The sequence below is a fragment of the Sebastes fasciatus genome, chromosome 5, assembly GCF_043250625.1.
Source record: "Sebastes fasciatus isolate fSebFas1 chromosome 5, fSebFas1.pri, whole genome shotgun sequence".
In the NCBI taxonomy this organism is placed as follows: domain Eukaryota; kingdom Metazoa; phylum Chordata; class Actinopteri; order Perciformes; family Sebastidae; genus Sebastes; species Sebastes fasciatus.
The window spans coordinates 763,379-781,413 of NC_133799.1; the positions used below are offsets into that span (position 1 = coordinate 763,379).

At 41.8% G+C, this 18,035-nt stretch overlaps 1 long non-coding RNA gene across 1 annotated transcript; it reads left to right on the top strand.

Annotated features, from left to right (window-relative positions):
• The first annotated feature begins 9,806 nt into the window (after nt 1-9,806).
• On the top strand, nt 9,807-13,934 carry LOC141767317 (uncharacterized). The gene is made up of 3 exons (XR_012593825.1): nt 9,807-10,524; nt 10,619-10,692; nt 12,167-13,934. It is a non-coding gene; the product is annotated as an uncharacterized LOC141767317 (long non-coding RNA).
• The last annotated feature ends 4,101 nt before the right edge of the window (nt 13,935-18,035 follow it).

Here is an 18,035-nt window from a genome sequence, read left to right on the forward strand (position 1 = left end):
AGACAGGAATTTAGCTTTTTTTGTGATGCTCAGCACGACTTTCAACAATGTATTTTTCATGCATTTTCCTACGAATGTCCTACTTAGTTAGGTTTGGTACAACATGGCGGTTAGGGTTGAAATAACTCTGGAAGTGGTGTACTTTAAGTACGAAGGTTACGTGACATAAACTACTTCGTTAGCTTGGTTGGCTAGACTTGGTTAGGTTTAGGCAACAAAACTCCTTAGTTAGGTTTAGTAAAAGATGGTGGTTTGGGTTAAAATGACTCCAGAAGTTCTGTAACTGAAGAACAGAAGTTACACATAAATCAACGTTGACTTCTGGCCTCACACGGGGCACCATAGTGGTCTCTCTGGCCTCACACGGGGCACCATAGTGGTCTCTCTGGCCTCACACGGGGCACCAATGTCGGTCTCCTGGTGACAGTCTGGTGTTTTTAGACGCACCCATCCACCCCGACCTCCTCGCTACACGCCGTTCACCGCTCTCTATACTTCCTGGTGTAGGAGCTATTTATTGTTGTTAGTATTTAGTCGTTGCTTTACTAATAATACATTTGATTTATTATTCTAGATGTTTACTTTATTTAGATTAGATTTTTGCAAGTGTTTTATTTTGCTAGTTATTTGTTTAGTTTCACTATTTTCTTGTTAGTAAATGTAGATTTTTTGTGTAATTAGTATTTTGTTTTGCTTTGTTTATGCATTGGGTAACACTGTGGGCATATAGAGGTAGGTAGGCAGGAAGGACCAGCATGCACCTGGGTGGGTTTATGTTTTGTTTTTTTACCAGAACAAAACATCCATGTGCTTGCTTTTTTTTGGATTAATAAATCATCAGAAACACACATTTTGCATCGATAATTGACTCTTTTGCCTGAGAAAACCACATCATGCCCATGATGCATCAGTGGCCCTTTGATTTAAGTTTGATTAAGATTTTTCCGAAAAAAGGATAATAGAAAAATAGGAGGCTTTTTGAGGCGACTTTCTTCGCTGTGTGGATGTGCAAATTATTAAGATGTATTATTAGGGCCCTATTGAAACTGTAGGAATTATTCTTATTTTTCTTACTTAAAGTTAATCACATTTTTGAGGGCCTTATGGTTCTCAAAAAGTTGTTAAACTTTGCACACTTGCGGTCTCGGACTGGGGCGTTGCAAAATGGCTTGCTAACGCGGAAAAATCGAGCCCCTCGTTCAGGTTTCACCTACATGTCTGAAATTTGGCAGACAGATGAAACATGTGGAGACAAACCCAACAGGAAGTCAGCCATTTTGAATTCAATGTGCCATTTCCCCCCATTTTTAGGGGTTTTACAGGCGGCGTACTTTAATGAACTCCTGGAACAGTTGCAGCACTAGTTTGATGCTTCATCACCACTGAGGATGAAGGCTCCCCCCCACGATGCTTCAGTTTATTCTGACCTCAGCTGCTCTTTCACAAACAGGAACATCCACCAAATACACTTTCCTTTCCCCGTTGGGAGCAGTTTTCAGCTTGTGGACTCTTCTTCTCAGTGTGGCTGCCAACAGCCTGCAGCTATGATTACAGCGTTGCACCGTGACGGTAACACGGCTGCATGTTTCAGGAGGTTTCAGCTTCATTATGAACGTCTTCTCAGGGTGTTGGGTTGGAAACTAGTCACCGCTCCTCCCTCCTTCTTCTTCCTCTTCTTCTTTTTCTTCTTCTTCTCTCTCTGTAGTCCTCTCACCTGCTGGATGGATACCTGGATGGATGGCTGACAGACCTGCAGGCTCTGTTGAGCAATCGGACCAGATTTGTTAGTTCGCTCTGAGACAATGTGGTACTGTTGCCATGACGACTGGAGCTGATATTTATCTGATCTGGTGTGTTGACGTATGAGTTCAGAGCTCCTGGAAGACCAGAGAGGAGTTTTATTGGTCTTAAGCTCAGTTTCATTAATGCAGACTGAAGTATACTTAAGTAAAGTTCAAGTTCCTAAGTATACTTTATGTAGTAAGTATACTAATATCAATGTACTAGTAGTATACTTCTTGGGACTAAATTGACCCACTTTTTAGTTTATACAGTAAAAGTATACTTTTAAGTGTATGAAGAGTAAACTTTGAGTTCACAACTAGTTTACATTAAAGTTTATTTTGTACTGCAACTATACTATATACTGATAGTATACTAATTTTATAGTTTACTAGTTTCAATACTTCTTCGGACTAAATATAGGCCCACTTTTTAGTTTATAAAAGTATACTTCAAGTGTAAGTATTGTACTGATAGTTTACTAGTTTTATACTGGTAGCCCACTTTATAGTTCATGAAAGTGAACTTTAAAGTATACTCTCAGTAAACTATTAGTTTAATAGTTATAAAAAATAAATAAGGAAACTAAAAGTATACTCTCTTATTTAAAGGTATAAAAGTAGTATACTAATATCACACTTGAATAAACTTCTTGTTGGTGAGGGTGAACAGTGTGGAGCTCCACTGTGGAGGTCAGTGGAGGTCAGTGGAGGTCAGTAGAGGTCAGGATCTCCTCAGTGGGCCTCTCTCTCTCTCTCTCTCTGTCTCTAGATGACATAAGAGGAGGTGCAGCCAGCCTGCTGTCAGTGTGTTTCTGTATCTTCGTGACTGTAACAGTGAAAGTCCGCAGCCAGCTCTCACCTCTGCCACATAAACACACAGTGAAGACTTTCAAGGCCTCTGGCTGAAAGGCCCAGCCCTGCTCTGCCTGTTTGGGCTGGTCCTCTCCGCTCACAGCTCACCTGTGGAATTTACCTGAGCTGTTTTTATATCCCCATTTATACCGGAGCATTTATAGCTGTGTGCTGGTACAAAAGGCCGGTGTGTGCAGACGTAACCCCGCCGTCCTCGCTCCCTTCAGCTGAAACATAATCGCTCTTTTAGTCGAGGCTTTGCTTTTGTACCAACGTTTTTTTTTCTTTTTCTGTTTGGCACAAAATGTTCAGCAGCAGCAGCTTTGTCATCCTGAGAGTATATTGTGTAAACAGGACTAGATGATTGCATTATAACGCAGCCCCTCCCAGACCTATTGTTTAGCCTCAGATGTTTAATTCTGTTGGCAGGAAGCTGCTCTTGTACAACGTTTGTGGTAAAATCAGTGTGACGGGTCATTAATGTGATCAGAACTGTTGGGAAATCACTGCATCCTCCGTTTATTTACCTGCTCTCTGACTTCTTTATGCTAACCAGCTGAACGTTACAGAGAGGCTCAGTTACGTGGTTTATTCCTCCAACGTTACAGAATCTCTAAGAACACCTGAACAGGCGGTTTGATTTACACAACTTTTATTGCACAATTCTTCTGTGAAATTGTTTTGCAAGTTGTCTCTTGAACGCCGTCTCCATACTGAGCACTAAATAAAGTGTTTGTGCATCCAGAGGTTACACAGGCACATCTGTGGGTTTGGTGTCAGACCTGCAAACACATTATATGTTCAGTGTTATGAGTTCGCAGCAGAAATGATGAAACCGTGACAGGCTTCTGATATTAAATCAGTGTTTGTATGAGATCTGTGTGTTTGTGTGTGTTTGTGTGTGTGTGTGTGTGTGTGTTTGTTTGTGTGGTCCAAGAAAATAAAATGAAAAACCACATTAAATGTAGACAAATATGTAGCTCGATGTAAAAGTGTGATGCAAAGTCAGAAGCGACCGTGTTGTCAAAATGTACATTTTACATTATTTAGTGTTTTATCAAAAATACATCAGTTATGTCCCCTGACTTTTTATTTATTCATTTATTTATTTATTTATTTATCTATTTATTTATTTACTTATTTATTTATTTAATTTGCACACACATAAAACTTCATAAAATCCAGATAATGAAAGAAAAGAACACTGAACACCATATTAAATGTGGGTGAATATGTATGGAGGACGGAACCTGTCAAATAAAAAATGAATGAATGAATGAATGAATAAATAAATAAATAAATAAATAAATAAATATTTAGTCATTAAATGTAGCAAAAATAATATTAAAAATAAATGTATTCATTAATGGATTGATAAAATGTGACATCAATTTATATTTCTGTGTTAATTTGCTTCTTTATTTATTTATCTTTGTATTAATTCCCTTCTTTATTTGTTTACTCTTCTGTTTAATTTTCCCTTTTATTTATTTATGTATTCATTTTCATCAATTTTATATTTATTTTTAAAAGTGTGTATTTATTTATTTATTTCTGCACATTTCACCCCATATCTATTTCTGTATTCTTTTCATTTTACCTTTCTTTATGCATTTCTGCTTCATTATGCAAATAAGGGGTTGTCACTCAACGTGTGTCATCATGGGGTCATATCTATTTATTTATTGAGTCATTTATTTATTTATTTTGGATTTTGGCAGGTTCTGTCCTCCATAACATAACAACACATCAATAATGTCTATTTTATTTATTTATTTGCACACAAATAAGACATCATACAATCCAGATAATGAAAATAAATAAATGTGACAGGAGAGGTGAAGAAGGAGGAGGAGGAGGAAAACTAACAATAACAACACGTGTTGCAGGATAACTGTATTCTGTGTTGTTGTTGAGTCTAACCCGAGTCAAACCTGGGTCTAACTGGTCCGTGCAGGTTTTTCTAGCTGCGGTTATGATTGATGTCAGAGTTGTTTACCTGCTTTATCAAACAGGTCATGAATTCATAAAGACCTGTTAGGCCGGACGGTTTAATCCAGATATTGTTTTCAGTCTGACAGAAAGCGTCTTCACGGAGCTTCACAGCTCAGACTTCTACTTCTTCTAATTCACTGATGTGGTTCTGTTTAGATATATCAGAGTATTCTAACGGCAGCATCAGAGGAGGCATGTCCATCTCCAGTCAGTGAACGCAGGAGACACTGCTGGTTATAGAAATATACAAATGTATTTATCTAATCTGTTGTCTGTGCTTCATTTTAGTTCAGCTTTATTTTAGTGTCATGCAGAGGAGGGAGCCTGAACTGTCTGTGACCCTGAAGATTCTTTATTATTATTATTATTATTATTATTATTACAGAGATATGAGAGCCTGAGATCACATCAGACGGTAAACAGAGAATCATAAAGATCTTGACATCATGTAGATCATCATCAGCAGCAGCATCATGATTTCAAAGCAGAGATGTGAGAGTGATCACAGATGTGACTCCGGGCCATCTTCACATATTTACTGTAATATCACCTGTGAGACTTCGGGTACACATCAAGGATTCACCCGAGGACAGATTAGTTCTCATTATTCTGACACTGTTGCCATGGAAACAACAGGTCTGGTCGTCAACCTTTAGGAGGAATAATGTGACGTCTGGATATTTCATATAGGGAGGTTTATCTGTGCACCTAATTACTGTTGTCAGTACGAACTGCTCTTTGTTTTCAGCTCCGCTTAGCATCACTTCTCCTACAGCAACATTACTTCTAAAATACAGCAACATTGACATGTTGTCCGTATGTATTTTTCGTTGATAACATACGCATTTTCGTTAGTTTACGTACGTATACGTACACATTTTTCTTAGTTTATGTATGTATTTGTCTTAGTCTACGTACGTATTTTTCTTAGTTTACATACGTATTTTTCTTAGATTACATACGTATTTTCCTTAGTTTACGTACTCATTTTTCTTAGTTTACGGATATATTTCACCTAGTTTATGTACGCATTTCACTTAGTTACGTATGTATTTTTCGTTGTTAACATTCGCATTTTCCTTAGTTTACGTACGTATACTTACACATTTTACTTAGTTTACGTACGTATTTTATTTAGTTTACTTATGTATTTTTCCTAGTTTATGTATGTATTTTATTTAGTTTACTTATGTATATTTCCTAGTTTACGTATGTATTTTATTTAGTTTACGTACGTATTTTCCTTAGTTTACGTATGTATTTTTCTTAGTTTACGTATGTATTTTATTTAGTTTACGTACGTATTTTCCTTAGTTTACGTACGTATTTTCCTTAGTTTACGTATGTATTTTTCTTAGTTTATGTATGTATTTTATTTAGTTTACGTATGAATTATACTTAGTCCAGGAACAATATCCTGGTTTCTCACAGATGTCTTCATTAGGTCTATTTCCAGTGAAAGTTTGAGCGTCAAACGTCTGTAAACATGCTGACAGATTGTGATTCTAGTGAACCGACTTCTAATCTGTTGAAATCTCTGATGTTATATTGCGTTATATGACTAATATGCAGGTGGAGGTGTGTCTGAGAGTCATGGACGCACTTCATGGTGTGGTCAGATGAGTCATCACACGGAGGAGGTTTACTGGAATCAGAGCGCATTCAGGTGAAATCTGTCAGTTTCAACACCTGATCACACATCTGGATCCTCGTCACATATATACAGTCTATATATACATATATATATATATAAAGACCAGACTAGTTGTTTTAGTGTTGGGTTGGGTAGACTGTGAGATCTGTGTCTCATTACAGAAACTATAAAGTCTGATGTGTTTGTTAAACGTCTGCAGAGATTTCAACACAGTTCATGAGTCGACGACGCAGCAGGAAGAGAAGAAGAAGAAGAATGAAGCAATCCTGGACTGTTAATGTGAAGACATCTCAACACCCACAGGTCACTCTGTACGGGCTGTTTCTACGCTAACAGAGAGGGATCATTATTATTATTATTACTCATTCCACTGTGCACACCTCTGCTTCTGTCATATTAAGCTGTGACATGAGGTCAAGTGACTTTACAGATAGTCCACCCTGAATAATAATACTCCATTTACCGATGAGAAAAATATTGAGAAATGTAATGGTGTCAAACCCAGTTCTGCCAGTGAGGTGAGCAGTAATCAATCAATCAATCAATCAATCAATCAATCAATCAATCAATCAATCAATCAATCAATCAATCAATCAATCAATAAAACTTTATTTATTAGCTCCTTTCAACCAAGTCAAATGCAGTTCAAAGTGCTGGACAGACGATTGACAAAAATGTAGAATGTTAAAAATGGATTTAGAGACAAATGCACCAAAACAACCAAGATAAATGTTCATTGAATAAGAAAGCAATTAGAGATGGGTACTTAAGATAATAAAAGATAAATAAAAATACAAAAAACAATAAAAAATATAATTAAATACATATTATGAAACTACACAAAATAAGCAGATTGTATTAAAATAATAACATTTTAATAAAATAAAATAGAATAAAAAAAGATAATAATGATCAGCAATAGAATGTTGATTAAATAAAATAGAGTAAAATAAACACTATAATGATGATGATTAATAAAATAAGTATTAACAATAAAAAACCTAAAATTATAAAACACTACATAAAAGCCGGACTAAATAGATGGGTTTTTAGTTTACGTTTAAAAATATGAATATTTCCAGCTCCTCTCAACAACTAACAGAGAGGAACCGGAGGATCTGAGGGGCATTTCTGTCAGGTAGTCTGGTACACGGCCATGAAGAGCCTTATTATAAACTAATAAAAGACTTTTAAAATCAATATGAAGACTAACAGGTAACCAGCGTAGAGGCTTGTAATGAGTTGATGATGTTGCGTTCACACCAAAACAAGCATTTTGTTTTGTTGCCTTGTGGACAGACCTGACTAAGCACCAATTCAGACCTTTTATAAGTCAACACCATGAAGTATTATCTTTTTGATCTGTTTATTGTGATTAAATCACAGATCAGTCTGTTTATTTTGGCCGTGAGCAACGCTGGAAGCGGCAGTCATCCAGACGCAGTTCCTGCTGGAGAAGGCGGTGAAACTCACCGAGCTGGGTCCACCTCCGGATGATGTCATGAACCCAGACACAACGATGTTTGAGTTTTCTGACGTATCTGGGACTTCACCAACAGGTACAAAACAGCAACAGTGGTTATTTTGATTATGTTTGATGACGGAAGGAAACGTTGTTGGTATCTACGTGGAGGTGAGCTCCTCCTCTTCTCCGGCACGTAACATCAGGCAAACGTTTGTAAGTGCATCAGCGTCAATCTGCTCCGCTCAGAGTTAGAATAAAAAAGAGACTGCTGATGGTGGATGAGTCCAACAAACACAGGACTTTAACCAGGAGGCTGGTGTTTGTGTCCTAACGTGTTGTTGAGTTATGTTGAAGTGACGTTAGTGACGTTACGTTGTTTACATACACATTTTACATTATGTATTTTAAGCCCAGCCATGAAGTTGTTCCTCAACCTAACTATGTGGTTTTGTTGCTTAAACATAACCACGACTGTTTCACGCTAACAATGTGGCGTTAAATGACAAACGAAATGTCCTTAAAATGTGGTGCTATTTATACGTCTTCCCATGAGATCAGGTTGATTGTTCAACATGTATTAGCTCCAACTCCAACATGATCAGTTTCAGTCGCCATTGTTTGTATGACGCCGGGCCAACAGACAAGGACTCTAAACTCAAAGCAGATAGAACTAGAAGTGCACTCGGAGAGCGCAGACATCCGCCAAGGCCTAAATCCACCAGGGAGGAGGGTAATCAGGACCAGGTGGAACTAATTGGGGCGGGGCAGGTAATCACAGAGGAGGGAAACACACAGGGACAGGAAGTAAAGGATCTGAAACGAGAGACAACGGTGAGTATACCAAAATAAAACAGGAAGTACCAACAGAAAACTGGAGTAAGTTGTACACAAAGACCCTCAAAAGTGGCAGAGAAACCCCATCGCCAACTGGACCGACGCAGACAGTATGAATAATATAAATGCTCACGTTGGCGTGGACCACTACGGCGGAGGCTACGGCGCAGGCTCTGTGTTAAGCCTACGTAGGACAAGAGTTAAAGTGGTGCTTTTGTGATTCTATTCTCTACAGATCTGTGGATTAATCTCACTAATTTCTTTGGTGGAGGACATCCCTGCTACATACAGCTATCAATCAGCCTGAAGCTGTGTCAGTATTTAGACTCTTGTGAGGTTTTCTCTCCAGGAAACAGGGTTAAGTATCTCCCATCCAGGAGAACATGCAGCTGGTATCCAGCAGGTAAAGTATACGCTGAAGTTCAGCACCTCCAGTATCACATATCCTAACCTGAGGCTCTGAAGGGGTTAACATGTTTCCTCCCTGAGTGAGGACGTGGTTTTAATCCTGGATCCAGCTCTTCTTCTTCTGTGGTGGCCTGGAGCGATCTGAAGCAGCTCCTCCATGTTTCTGCTGCTCAGCCTGTAGAAGATGTTCAGAGAGGAGGATTAAAACCTGAGATGTGATCCGGGTCAGCTGCTGATCCAGAGCAGAGAGAATAATATCCAACTCTCCCTCTCTGTGTGTTTATTGTGTTTGGTTTCCACGGTTTCATAGGTTTGTACCTGTAATCATTTTATTCTTTAATTGTCGTTAGCTGCGGGTGAAACATCATCACAAAGAGAGACTGGCGGGTCACAAATCATTTGGAAATAATGACGGACTTCCTTAATGTTTGTGATTACGCTGTTTGCTGTTCAGGTGATGCAGGTTATGTGTTCGGTCATGAACGTGAACTTTAATGGAGCTTTTCTCTTCTTTTCTGTCGACCTTTAAGAACAAGAGAGATCAGATATAGATTTACTGTAGGATGAATATGAGGCAGTGTGGGCGTGGGCGTGGGCGTGGGTGCGGTGATGACGTCGGCCTCAGATGATCTTCTGTGCATTAAAGTTCATGATGTTCAGCCCTGGAGGTGTTTTAGCAGAACTACGGCTCTGATTATGAACAGTCTGTACTGTAGAACCACACAGACACCAACACACGTTAACATCTAGAACTATATATTACACCATGGACACATGATGATCACAGGTTTGATGTTAGTTTTATTCTGATTATTAAATAACATTTCACCTCAGAATTCTGAATTTGGTTCCAAAGTTGTTGTAATAAAACTCAGTTATCTTTACTGAAAACATCTTATATATGATCTAAAGATGTGACAGAGTTCAATTACACAGGAAACTAACAGGATTCATCTTAAAGAGTAGAAAAAGACACAAAAGAAATGTCCGTCTTGTAAAGTTAAAAATGAACATGAACATTAATTCTTCTCTCTGAGGAAACAAGCTGTGTTGTCACAACCTGACTCTATAAGACTGGGACAAAAACGTGAGACACACGGGTATAACTGAACAAATTAAGTGATTTATTAACCAAAACGTATGTGAAAAGTAAATCAAAAGAATGCGTAGGAGGAATCTGAAGAGTCAGGAGTGTAGGGAGAGGATGTGTGCTGTAAAAATAAAGACAAAGAACCAAAACACTAAGGAACAGAGGTGTGTGATGAGGTCTGTAAGGCTACAGACTGCTGCATGCTCTGTCCTTTAAGCAGGGAGCACACCTGAGCACGCCTGAGCACACCGGGTCCAGGTGTGTCTCATGCTGCTGATTAGCCTCATCAGGTCTAATTAATCACAAAAGATTTGATTTATAACAGCATGAGGGTTTACAGTGTTATAGTGGAACTATGAGAGTGACAGAAAGCTCTAGAAATTAAAAGTACTATTAATTCTACAATGTGGACCGTCGACTAGCAGAGCTGACGATGCGGACGGTATAATAATTAATTATTAAATGAGTTGAACTAAAGACGTGTGTGTTGCATTTAGCTGTTGAATGTGATTAAAGTCTCTCTCCTCTCCGTTCAGGACATGAACATCTCTGCTTTGTCTCACAAGATGAATGACTTCCAGAGCTGATGATTACATTCCTCTCTGCAGAGGTAAGGCAGCGCCGCGGGCCAGAAAATACCACCGAGCTTCACTCCAATTATCATCCAGCAGGAGAACATCAAACTGATCAACTGGGAGTCGACACCAGAACACACCTGAACACACCTGAACACACCAGAACACACCTGAACACACCTGAACACACCTGAACACACCAGAACACACCAGAACACACCTGAACACACTAGAACACACCAGAACACACCAGAACACACTAGAACACACCTGAACACACCAGAACACACCAGAACACACCTGAACACACTAGAACACACCAGAACACACCTGAACACACCAGAACACACCAGAACACACCTGAACACACTAGAACACACCAGAACACACCTGAACACACCAGAACACACCAGAACACACCTGAACACACCAGAACACACCAGAACACACCAGAACACACCTCTGACAGCCAGCCGACACCAGAACACACCTGAACACGCCTGAACCCACCAGAACACACCTCTAACATCCAGCAGACACCAGAACACACCTGAACACACCAGAACACACCAGAACACACCAGAACACACCTCTGACATCCAGCAGACACCAGAACACACCTGAACACGCCTGAACCCACCAGAACACACCTCTAACATCCAGCAGACACCAGAACACACCTGAACACACCTGAACCCACCAGAACACACCTCTGACAGCCGGTCGAAACCAGAACACACCTCTGTCAGGTAGTCGACACCAGAACACACCAGAACACACCTGAACACACCTGAACACACCTCTGACATCCAGCAGACACCAGAACACACCTCTGACAGCCGGTCGACACCAGAACACACCAGAACACACCTCTGACAGCCGGTCGACACCAGAACACACCTCTGACATCCAGATGACACTAGAACACACCTCTGACATCCAGCTGACACCAGAACACACCTCTGACAGCCGGCCGACACCAGAACACACCTCTGACATCCAGATGACACCAGAACACACCTCTGACAGCCGGTCGACACCAGAACACACCTCTGATTTTGTCAAATCTTTTGACTCTAATATGTCAACAAAATAAAACAAGAATTTTTAACCTGGTTTTATCCAATGTTCACATTTCTGTTCAGGAAATGTATGAAAATTAGCACAGATTTAATAAGATAATGCCTCATTTGTATTAATTTAAACATGAAATTTCAGAGAACTTGTAATACCAATAATTGTCTTAATTTACGTACGCATTTTACTTAGTTTACAAACGCATTTTACTAAGTTTACGTATGTATTTTACTTCGTTTACGTATGTATTTTTCGTATTTTACGTACGTATTTTTCTTAGATTACTTAATGTCAGTAATAAGCTGGTGAAGTTTCATGGTGATATCTAGATACCTATCCACCTGTAGCGTCTAGGTGAGGCCTGTTGGTATATAAGTGGTTTATAGTTGCAGGTGAAGGTGACATCGGAAGTCTCCTCGTCTACCTCGACAGGTCCAAGTGGTTCTTCTTCCTGATTGTGATGTGTGCTGATTTGAGCCCTGAAGAGGAATGTGACGGGGAAAGTGAGAGAAGTTTAAGAAACGCCCAACGGTGGCGTTGACCCCGGACGGCCCCGGACGGCCTCGGCTAACAACCAGAGCTGCCTGGGATGCTTGAGGCCGGTAACGTAAGACTCTCCTCTTCTCCTCTCTCTGAAATACCTCGTAGATATGCCGGCTCGGATACCAGACCTCTCTGCACCACCTCCAGCCACCATTCTCATCTCCAGGACGTGTGTGCTGCTTGTTGTCTGGTAAACATGTGACACCTGTCGGAGGAATGCTGGTTGCTAACGGGGCCAAGTCCGTCCTGCAGCATCTAGTACACAGCATGTTCTGTTCTTCCATCACAGCGGTGGCGGTGACGGTGGCGGTGGATACAGGAAGTGTGAAACAGTGAATGTGTCTGCTGGTTGTTGTCTTGTAACGGAGATACAGACTCTGTTTTTATTTATCCCCCACCCCCACCCCCCTCCAGCTGTCTCTGTTGTGTCTGGAGCGTGTCCTCTGAACTCTGGCGGGGGACGCGGTGGGACGCTTGGAGGACGGTCAAACCCACTAACCCTTCCAACTATGCAGAATGTTACAGAACACACCCTACTGGACTCTGATTATGGAACACTAAACCTCCAGGAGACGTGCCGCCTTTATCTGACAAGACATTTATGTTTCTGTGTCAATCAGAGCAGCAATAACTGAGATTCTTTTATCATTATTTAACTGTTTTATGTATTCAAAGAACATCCAATCCAAATTTATTTATAAAGCAACAAAAGTTGACTAAAGTGCTGTATTACAGTTAAACATCAAAACAACACAATAACACACTAAGACCAACTTAAAACCAACAAGACATTGAAATAATAAAAGTGTCAATAGGCCAATATGGAAAAAGGATTAAGATAGTCAACTCTCATGCTGAGCCAAAAGCCATTAAGGAATAAAAGTGTTTTGAGGTTTGATTTAAGAACAGGCAGTGTGGAGGACAGCCCAACATGTAGAGGCAGAGCTGAACCCCTGAGCTTCAACTTTGACCTCGGTACAGTCAGAAACAACTGCTCAGTTGAACCGAGCGTCCTCCATAAAAGATATGGTTTTAAAAGATCTGAGAGAGAAGTTGGATGATTTATATGTTAATGATAAATCTTAAAATCAATCCTAAAACGTGAAGAGAAGCCAGAATCGGGGAGATGTGCTCACGTTTACCAGTTAAAAGACGAGCTGCCGCGTTCTGAACAGGCTGACGTTGGCTAACACCAACGTAAAGTGCATTACAATAATCAAGACGTGTGGTGATAAAAACATGCATTACCTTTTCAAAATTATTAAAAGATAAAAAGGACTTAACCCTGGATAAAAGACGCAGTTGGAAAAAGCTTCATTTCACAAATGGAGCGAATTCAGGCAGTCAACTCGAGCTGCACTCCTACATACACATGTGACATGCCTCACTCTCAATACCATAAACCAAACGCACCCTGCAAAATCCTCTATTTCTCCCTCTGCCTCTTCAATGCTGCTGCTGCCCTGCAGGAGTCCTGCCGCCGCCTGCTGTTTCAGCCACACCACCAACCCAGCATCCACCTGCAGGCTCCGACGGGGGGTAATATGTTTAATCATCGCTCCCAATACCTCATGTAATCATATCTGCAGGGAGTGATGAGGTCACAGTTTAGACCCCAAACTCTGACAATGTTCTGCTGTTGAAATAAACATTTCAAACGTGAGTTGTCTGACTGAACTGAGTTTATCTGTTGGTCCATTATAACCCCTAGATTCTTTACAGAAGGTTTAAGAAAAGGTTCCAGGGGTTGAAAGGTCCATGTTGGGGTCGTTGCTGCCTCCATTGGGTCCAAAAAGAATGACTTCTGTCTTGCTCTCATTGAGGAACTTTAAAGCCATCCAGTCTTTGATGTCTTTGAGACAGTCTAGCAAAGATCCCAAAGAGTTTGAGTTACACGTACAGTTGTGAGTCGTCAGCGTAGAAGTGGAACAGAGATTCCATACTTTCTAATAATGGACCTCAGGGGAAGCATGTACAGGGAGAATGAAAGAAGACCAACTATAGAGCCTTGGGGGACTCCACATGGGAGACGGGCTGATGAGGACGTGAGATCACCAAAGCAGACGGAAAAACTACGTCAGCCAGGTCAGACCTGAACCGTTCACACCTTTAAAACCAACAGAGGAGAAATAAAAACATTGTGGTCCACTGTGTCCAAAGCAGCTGTGAGATCTAAAAGCAGAAGAATGGCTTCACATACAACACGGAGTCACAGAACTTCTCAGCTTTCTTATCCTTGTTCCTTGTTGCGTCGCTAGAAACAACGTCACCAGCAAAACCATTGTTTTCCTCTGGTACTCTATGGCCCTCTGCTAATGTCTGCATATGACCTCATTTAAATACGTGCAAAGACGCCGTCTGCTCTGCAGCTCAGTTAAAAGATGCATTTCACTCTTTAAGGTGCTTTGAGAATCACACGGTTTCTTTTTGTCTGATTTCTGCAGTTTTTTTTTGCAGGTTTGTGAATTCGCCCCTCAGCGTTCAGTCGATTATTATTACTTAAATAAACCTCAGCAGTATGATTATATTATAAAATGTCAGCGTGCTGACGGAGCTGCAGCTCCAGTCTGAACATGCAGCTCCTGTTACTGATGAAAGGCTCCAAGCTGGCATGAAGTCAACGCTAGACGCTGATGGTCTGCCACATGTCAGACAGTATGAGAGTCTGTGTTGCCAGGTCAGACAGTATGAGAGTCTGTGTTGCCAGGTCAGTCAGGATGAGAGTCTGTGTTGCCAGGTCAGACAGTATGAGAGTCTGTGTTGCCAGGTCAGTCAGTATGAGAGTCTGTGTTGCCAGGTCAGACAGTATGAGAGTCTGTGTTGCCAGGTCAGTCAGTATGAGAGTCTGTGTTGCCAGGTCAGTCAGTATGAGAGTCTGTGTTGCCAGATCAGTCAGTATGAGAGTCTGTGTTGCCAGGTCAGTCAGGATGAGAGTCTGTGTTGCCAGGTCAGACAGTATGAGAGTCTGTGTTGCCAGGTCAGTCAGTATGAGAGTCTGTGTTGCCAGGTCAGTCAGGATGAGAGTCTGTGTTGCCAGGTCAGTCAGTATGAGAGTCTGTGTTGCCAGGTCAGTCAGTATGAGAGTCTGTGTTGCCAGGTCAGTCAGTATGAGAGTCTGTGTTGCCAGGTCAGACAGTATGAGAGTCTGTGTTGCCAGGTCAGACAGTATGAGAGTCTGTGTTGCCAGGTCAGACAGTATGAGAGTCTGTGTTGCCAGGTCAGTCAGTATGAGAGTCTGTGTTGCCAGGTCAGACAGAGAGAGAGGGTCTGTGTTGCCAGGTCAGACAGTATGAGAGTCTGTGTTGCCAGGTCAGACAGTATGAGAGTCTGTGTTGCCAGGTCAGACAGAGAGAGAGGGTCTGTGTTGCCAGGTCAGACAGTATGAGAGTCTGTGTTGCCAGGTCAGACAGAGAGAGAGAGTCTGTGTTGCCAGGTCAGACAGTATGAGAGTCTGTGTTGCCAGGTCAGACAGTATGAGAGTCTGGGTTGCCAGGTCTACTAGACGCTGAGCAGACGGTCAGCGGCGGTGACACTAAGCACTGATGACAAGCTTCTGGAGGAGAATGAGCAGCGTCTGCACACACACATTCATATAAAAACCCTCTCACACACACACACACACACACACACACACACATCATAGCTGTCTGCCATCTGATGCCTGTGGTTATATTTTATTGCTGCAGTGCAAAACGTTGAGAGTGATTTATGTCCGAGTTGTGATTGTCATTAACTTCAGATTCCATTTAGTTAGTTTACAGTTTAACATTCAGCTGGAAGCCAACAGGAGAAACACTGTGTGTCCTCTACACACACACACACACACACACACACACACACACACACACACACACACACAGAGAGAAGCTGTTTATATCATATGCATTATTAGAATAGATTTATTTAAACAGGACATATTGTTTAATCAGTGTTGTTTTGATAGATAGACAGCAGCGTTTAGATCTAACAGAGATCTTCGTCAAGTCATCGTCACAAAGCAGAACAACATGTGGACACGCAGATCACCGGTCTGTCTCTCTGAGTGAGACCCAGAGAGCAGATCACCGGTCTCTCTCTCTGAGTGTGAACCTCAGCAGCAATGAGCCGAGTGTCACAACAGTGTTATTATCCTCTGAGAATGTTAACCACAGCGGTCTGAGCCGTGGCCGGTTCAGCCTCCAGGCTCCGTTTCCTCAGCAGTTTATGAGTCAGGTTAAGATGTCAGTCTGAAGACTACCCGTCCTCCAGCCTGTCCTCCGGCTCAGGATGAAGAATGTGATGTCTTGACGCTAAGTGAGTGACCCCCTCCGCCCCTCCGCCCAGCAGCGAGCAGCGAGCAGCAGCAGCAGCAGCCCCCCAGCGTCCGGTGTCAGCCGCCGTGTCCCCAACAACCTCCTCACGGTGTCAGATACGTCCTCGATATGGCCGGCATGTCGTCCGTCCGCAGATGTCTCGGAGATGGCGGGAGATAAATTTGAGAGTGAGGAGATGTCAGGCTGACGACAGCTGTGGGCTCCGGTTTCACCAGATGTCCGCCGTCGCTAACCTTCAGCAGGACGCGAGCTGGACCGGCTTCACATGCACCGTAAATATTTTCCCAACACGAAGCTCATCGGAGGCACAATGAGTTTATCACGGCTCAACGTGGCTGTAGCCTTCAGGGGACGGTTAGAGGATCTGGAGACACAGAGACCACGTCTACATGCTCACTAATATTAAGGTATTAACATGTTAAGATAGTAGAGTTAGGCCTTACTCTGAATGGATCCTCTTAGTTAGGCCTGACTCTGAATGGATCCTCTTAGTTAGGCCTGACTCTGAATGGATCCTCTTAGTTAGGCCTGACTCTGAATGGATCCTCTTAGTTAGGCCTTACTCTGAATGGATCCTCTTAGTTAGGCCTGACTCTGAATGGATCCTCTTAGTTAGGCCTGACTCTGAATGGATCCTCTTAGTTAGGCCTGACTCTGAATGGATCCTCTTAGTTAGGCCTGACTCTGAATGGATCCTCTTAGTTAGGCCTGACTCTGAATGGATCCTCTTAGTTAGGCCTTACTCTGAATGGATCCTCTTAGTTAGGCCTGACTCTGAATGGATCCTCTTAGTTAGGCCTGACTCTGAATGGATCCTCTTAGTTAGGCCTGACTCTGAATGGATCCTCTTAGTTAGGCCTGACTCTGAATGGATCCTCTTAGTTAGGCCTGACTCTGAATGGATCCTCTTAGTTAGGCCTGACTCTGAATGGATCCTCTTAGTTAGGCCTGACTCTGAATGGATCCTCTTAGTTAGGCCTGACTCTGAATGGATCCTCTTAGTTAGGCCTGACTCTGAATGGATCCTCTTAGTTAGGCCTGACTCTGAATGGATCGTTCTCAGATGAAGACGTGTGATCTGGTTTTAGGAGCATTCTGTGGACGTGTCTACATCACATTCACTAGAAGAGTCTCTATCAGGGTTTTGACTGCAGATTGTGACACACAGTCAGATCTGTGAGTTGAACACAAACCAACGAGCCAACAGTTTGCAGAGATGCATGAACAAAAGAAAAGATGACAAACACACCTTTAAACATTATGAAAGACTGGATATCAACAGGTTTATGAACAAATATCACCAAGAAGGAGGGTGAAAGCAACCCGGTCTCACAGGAAGACGTATAAACAACACGACATTTCAACGGCATTCTGCGCGTCATGAGGACACATTTGAGTTTTTTTGTGTGTCAGTACGCCCCTCCCTCGGGCAGCTCTATTGGGGC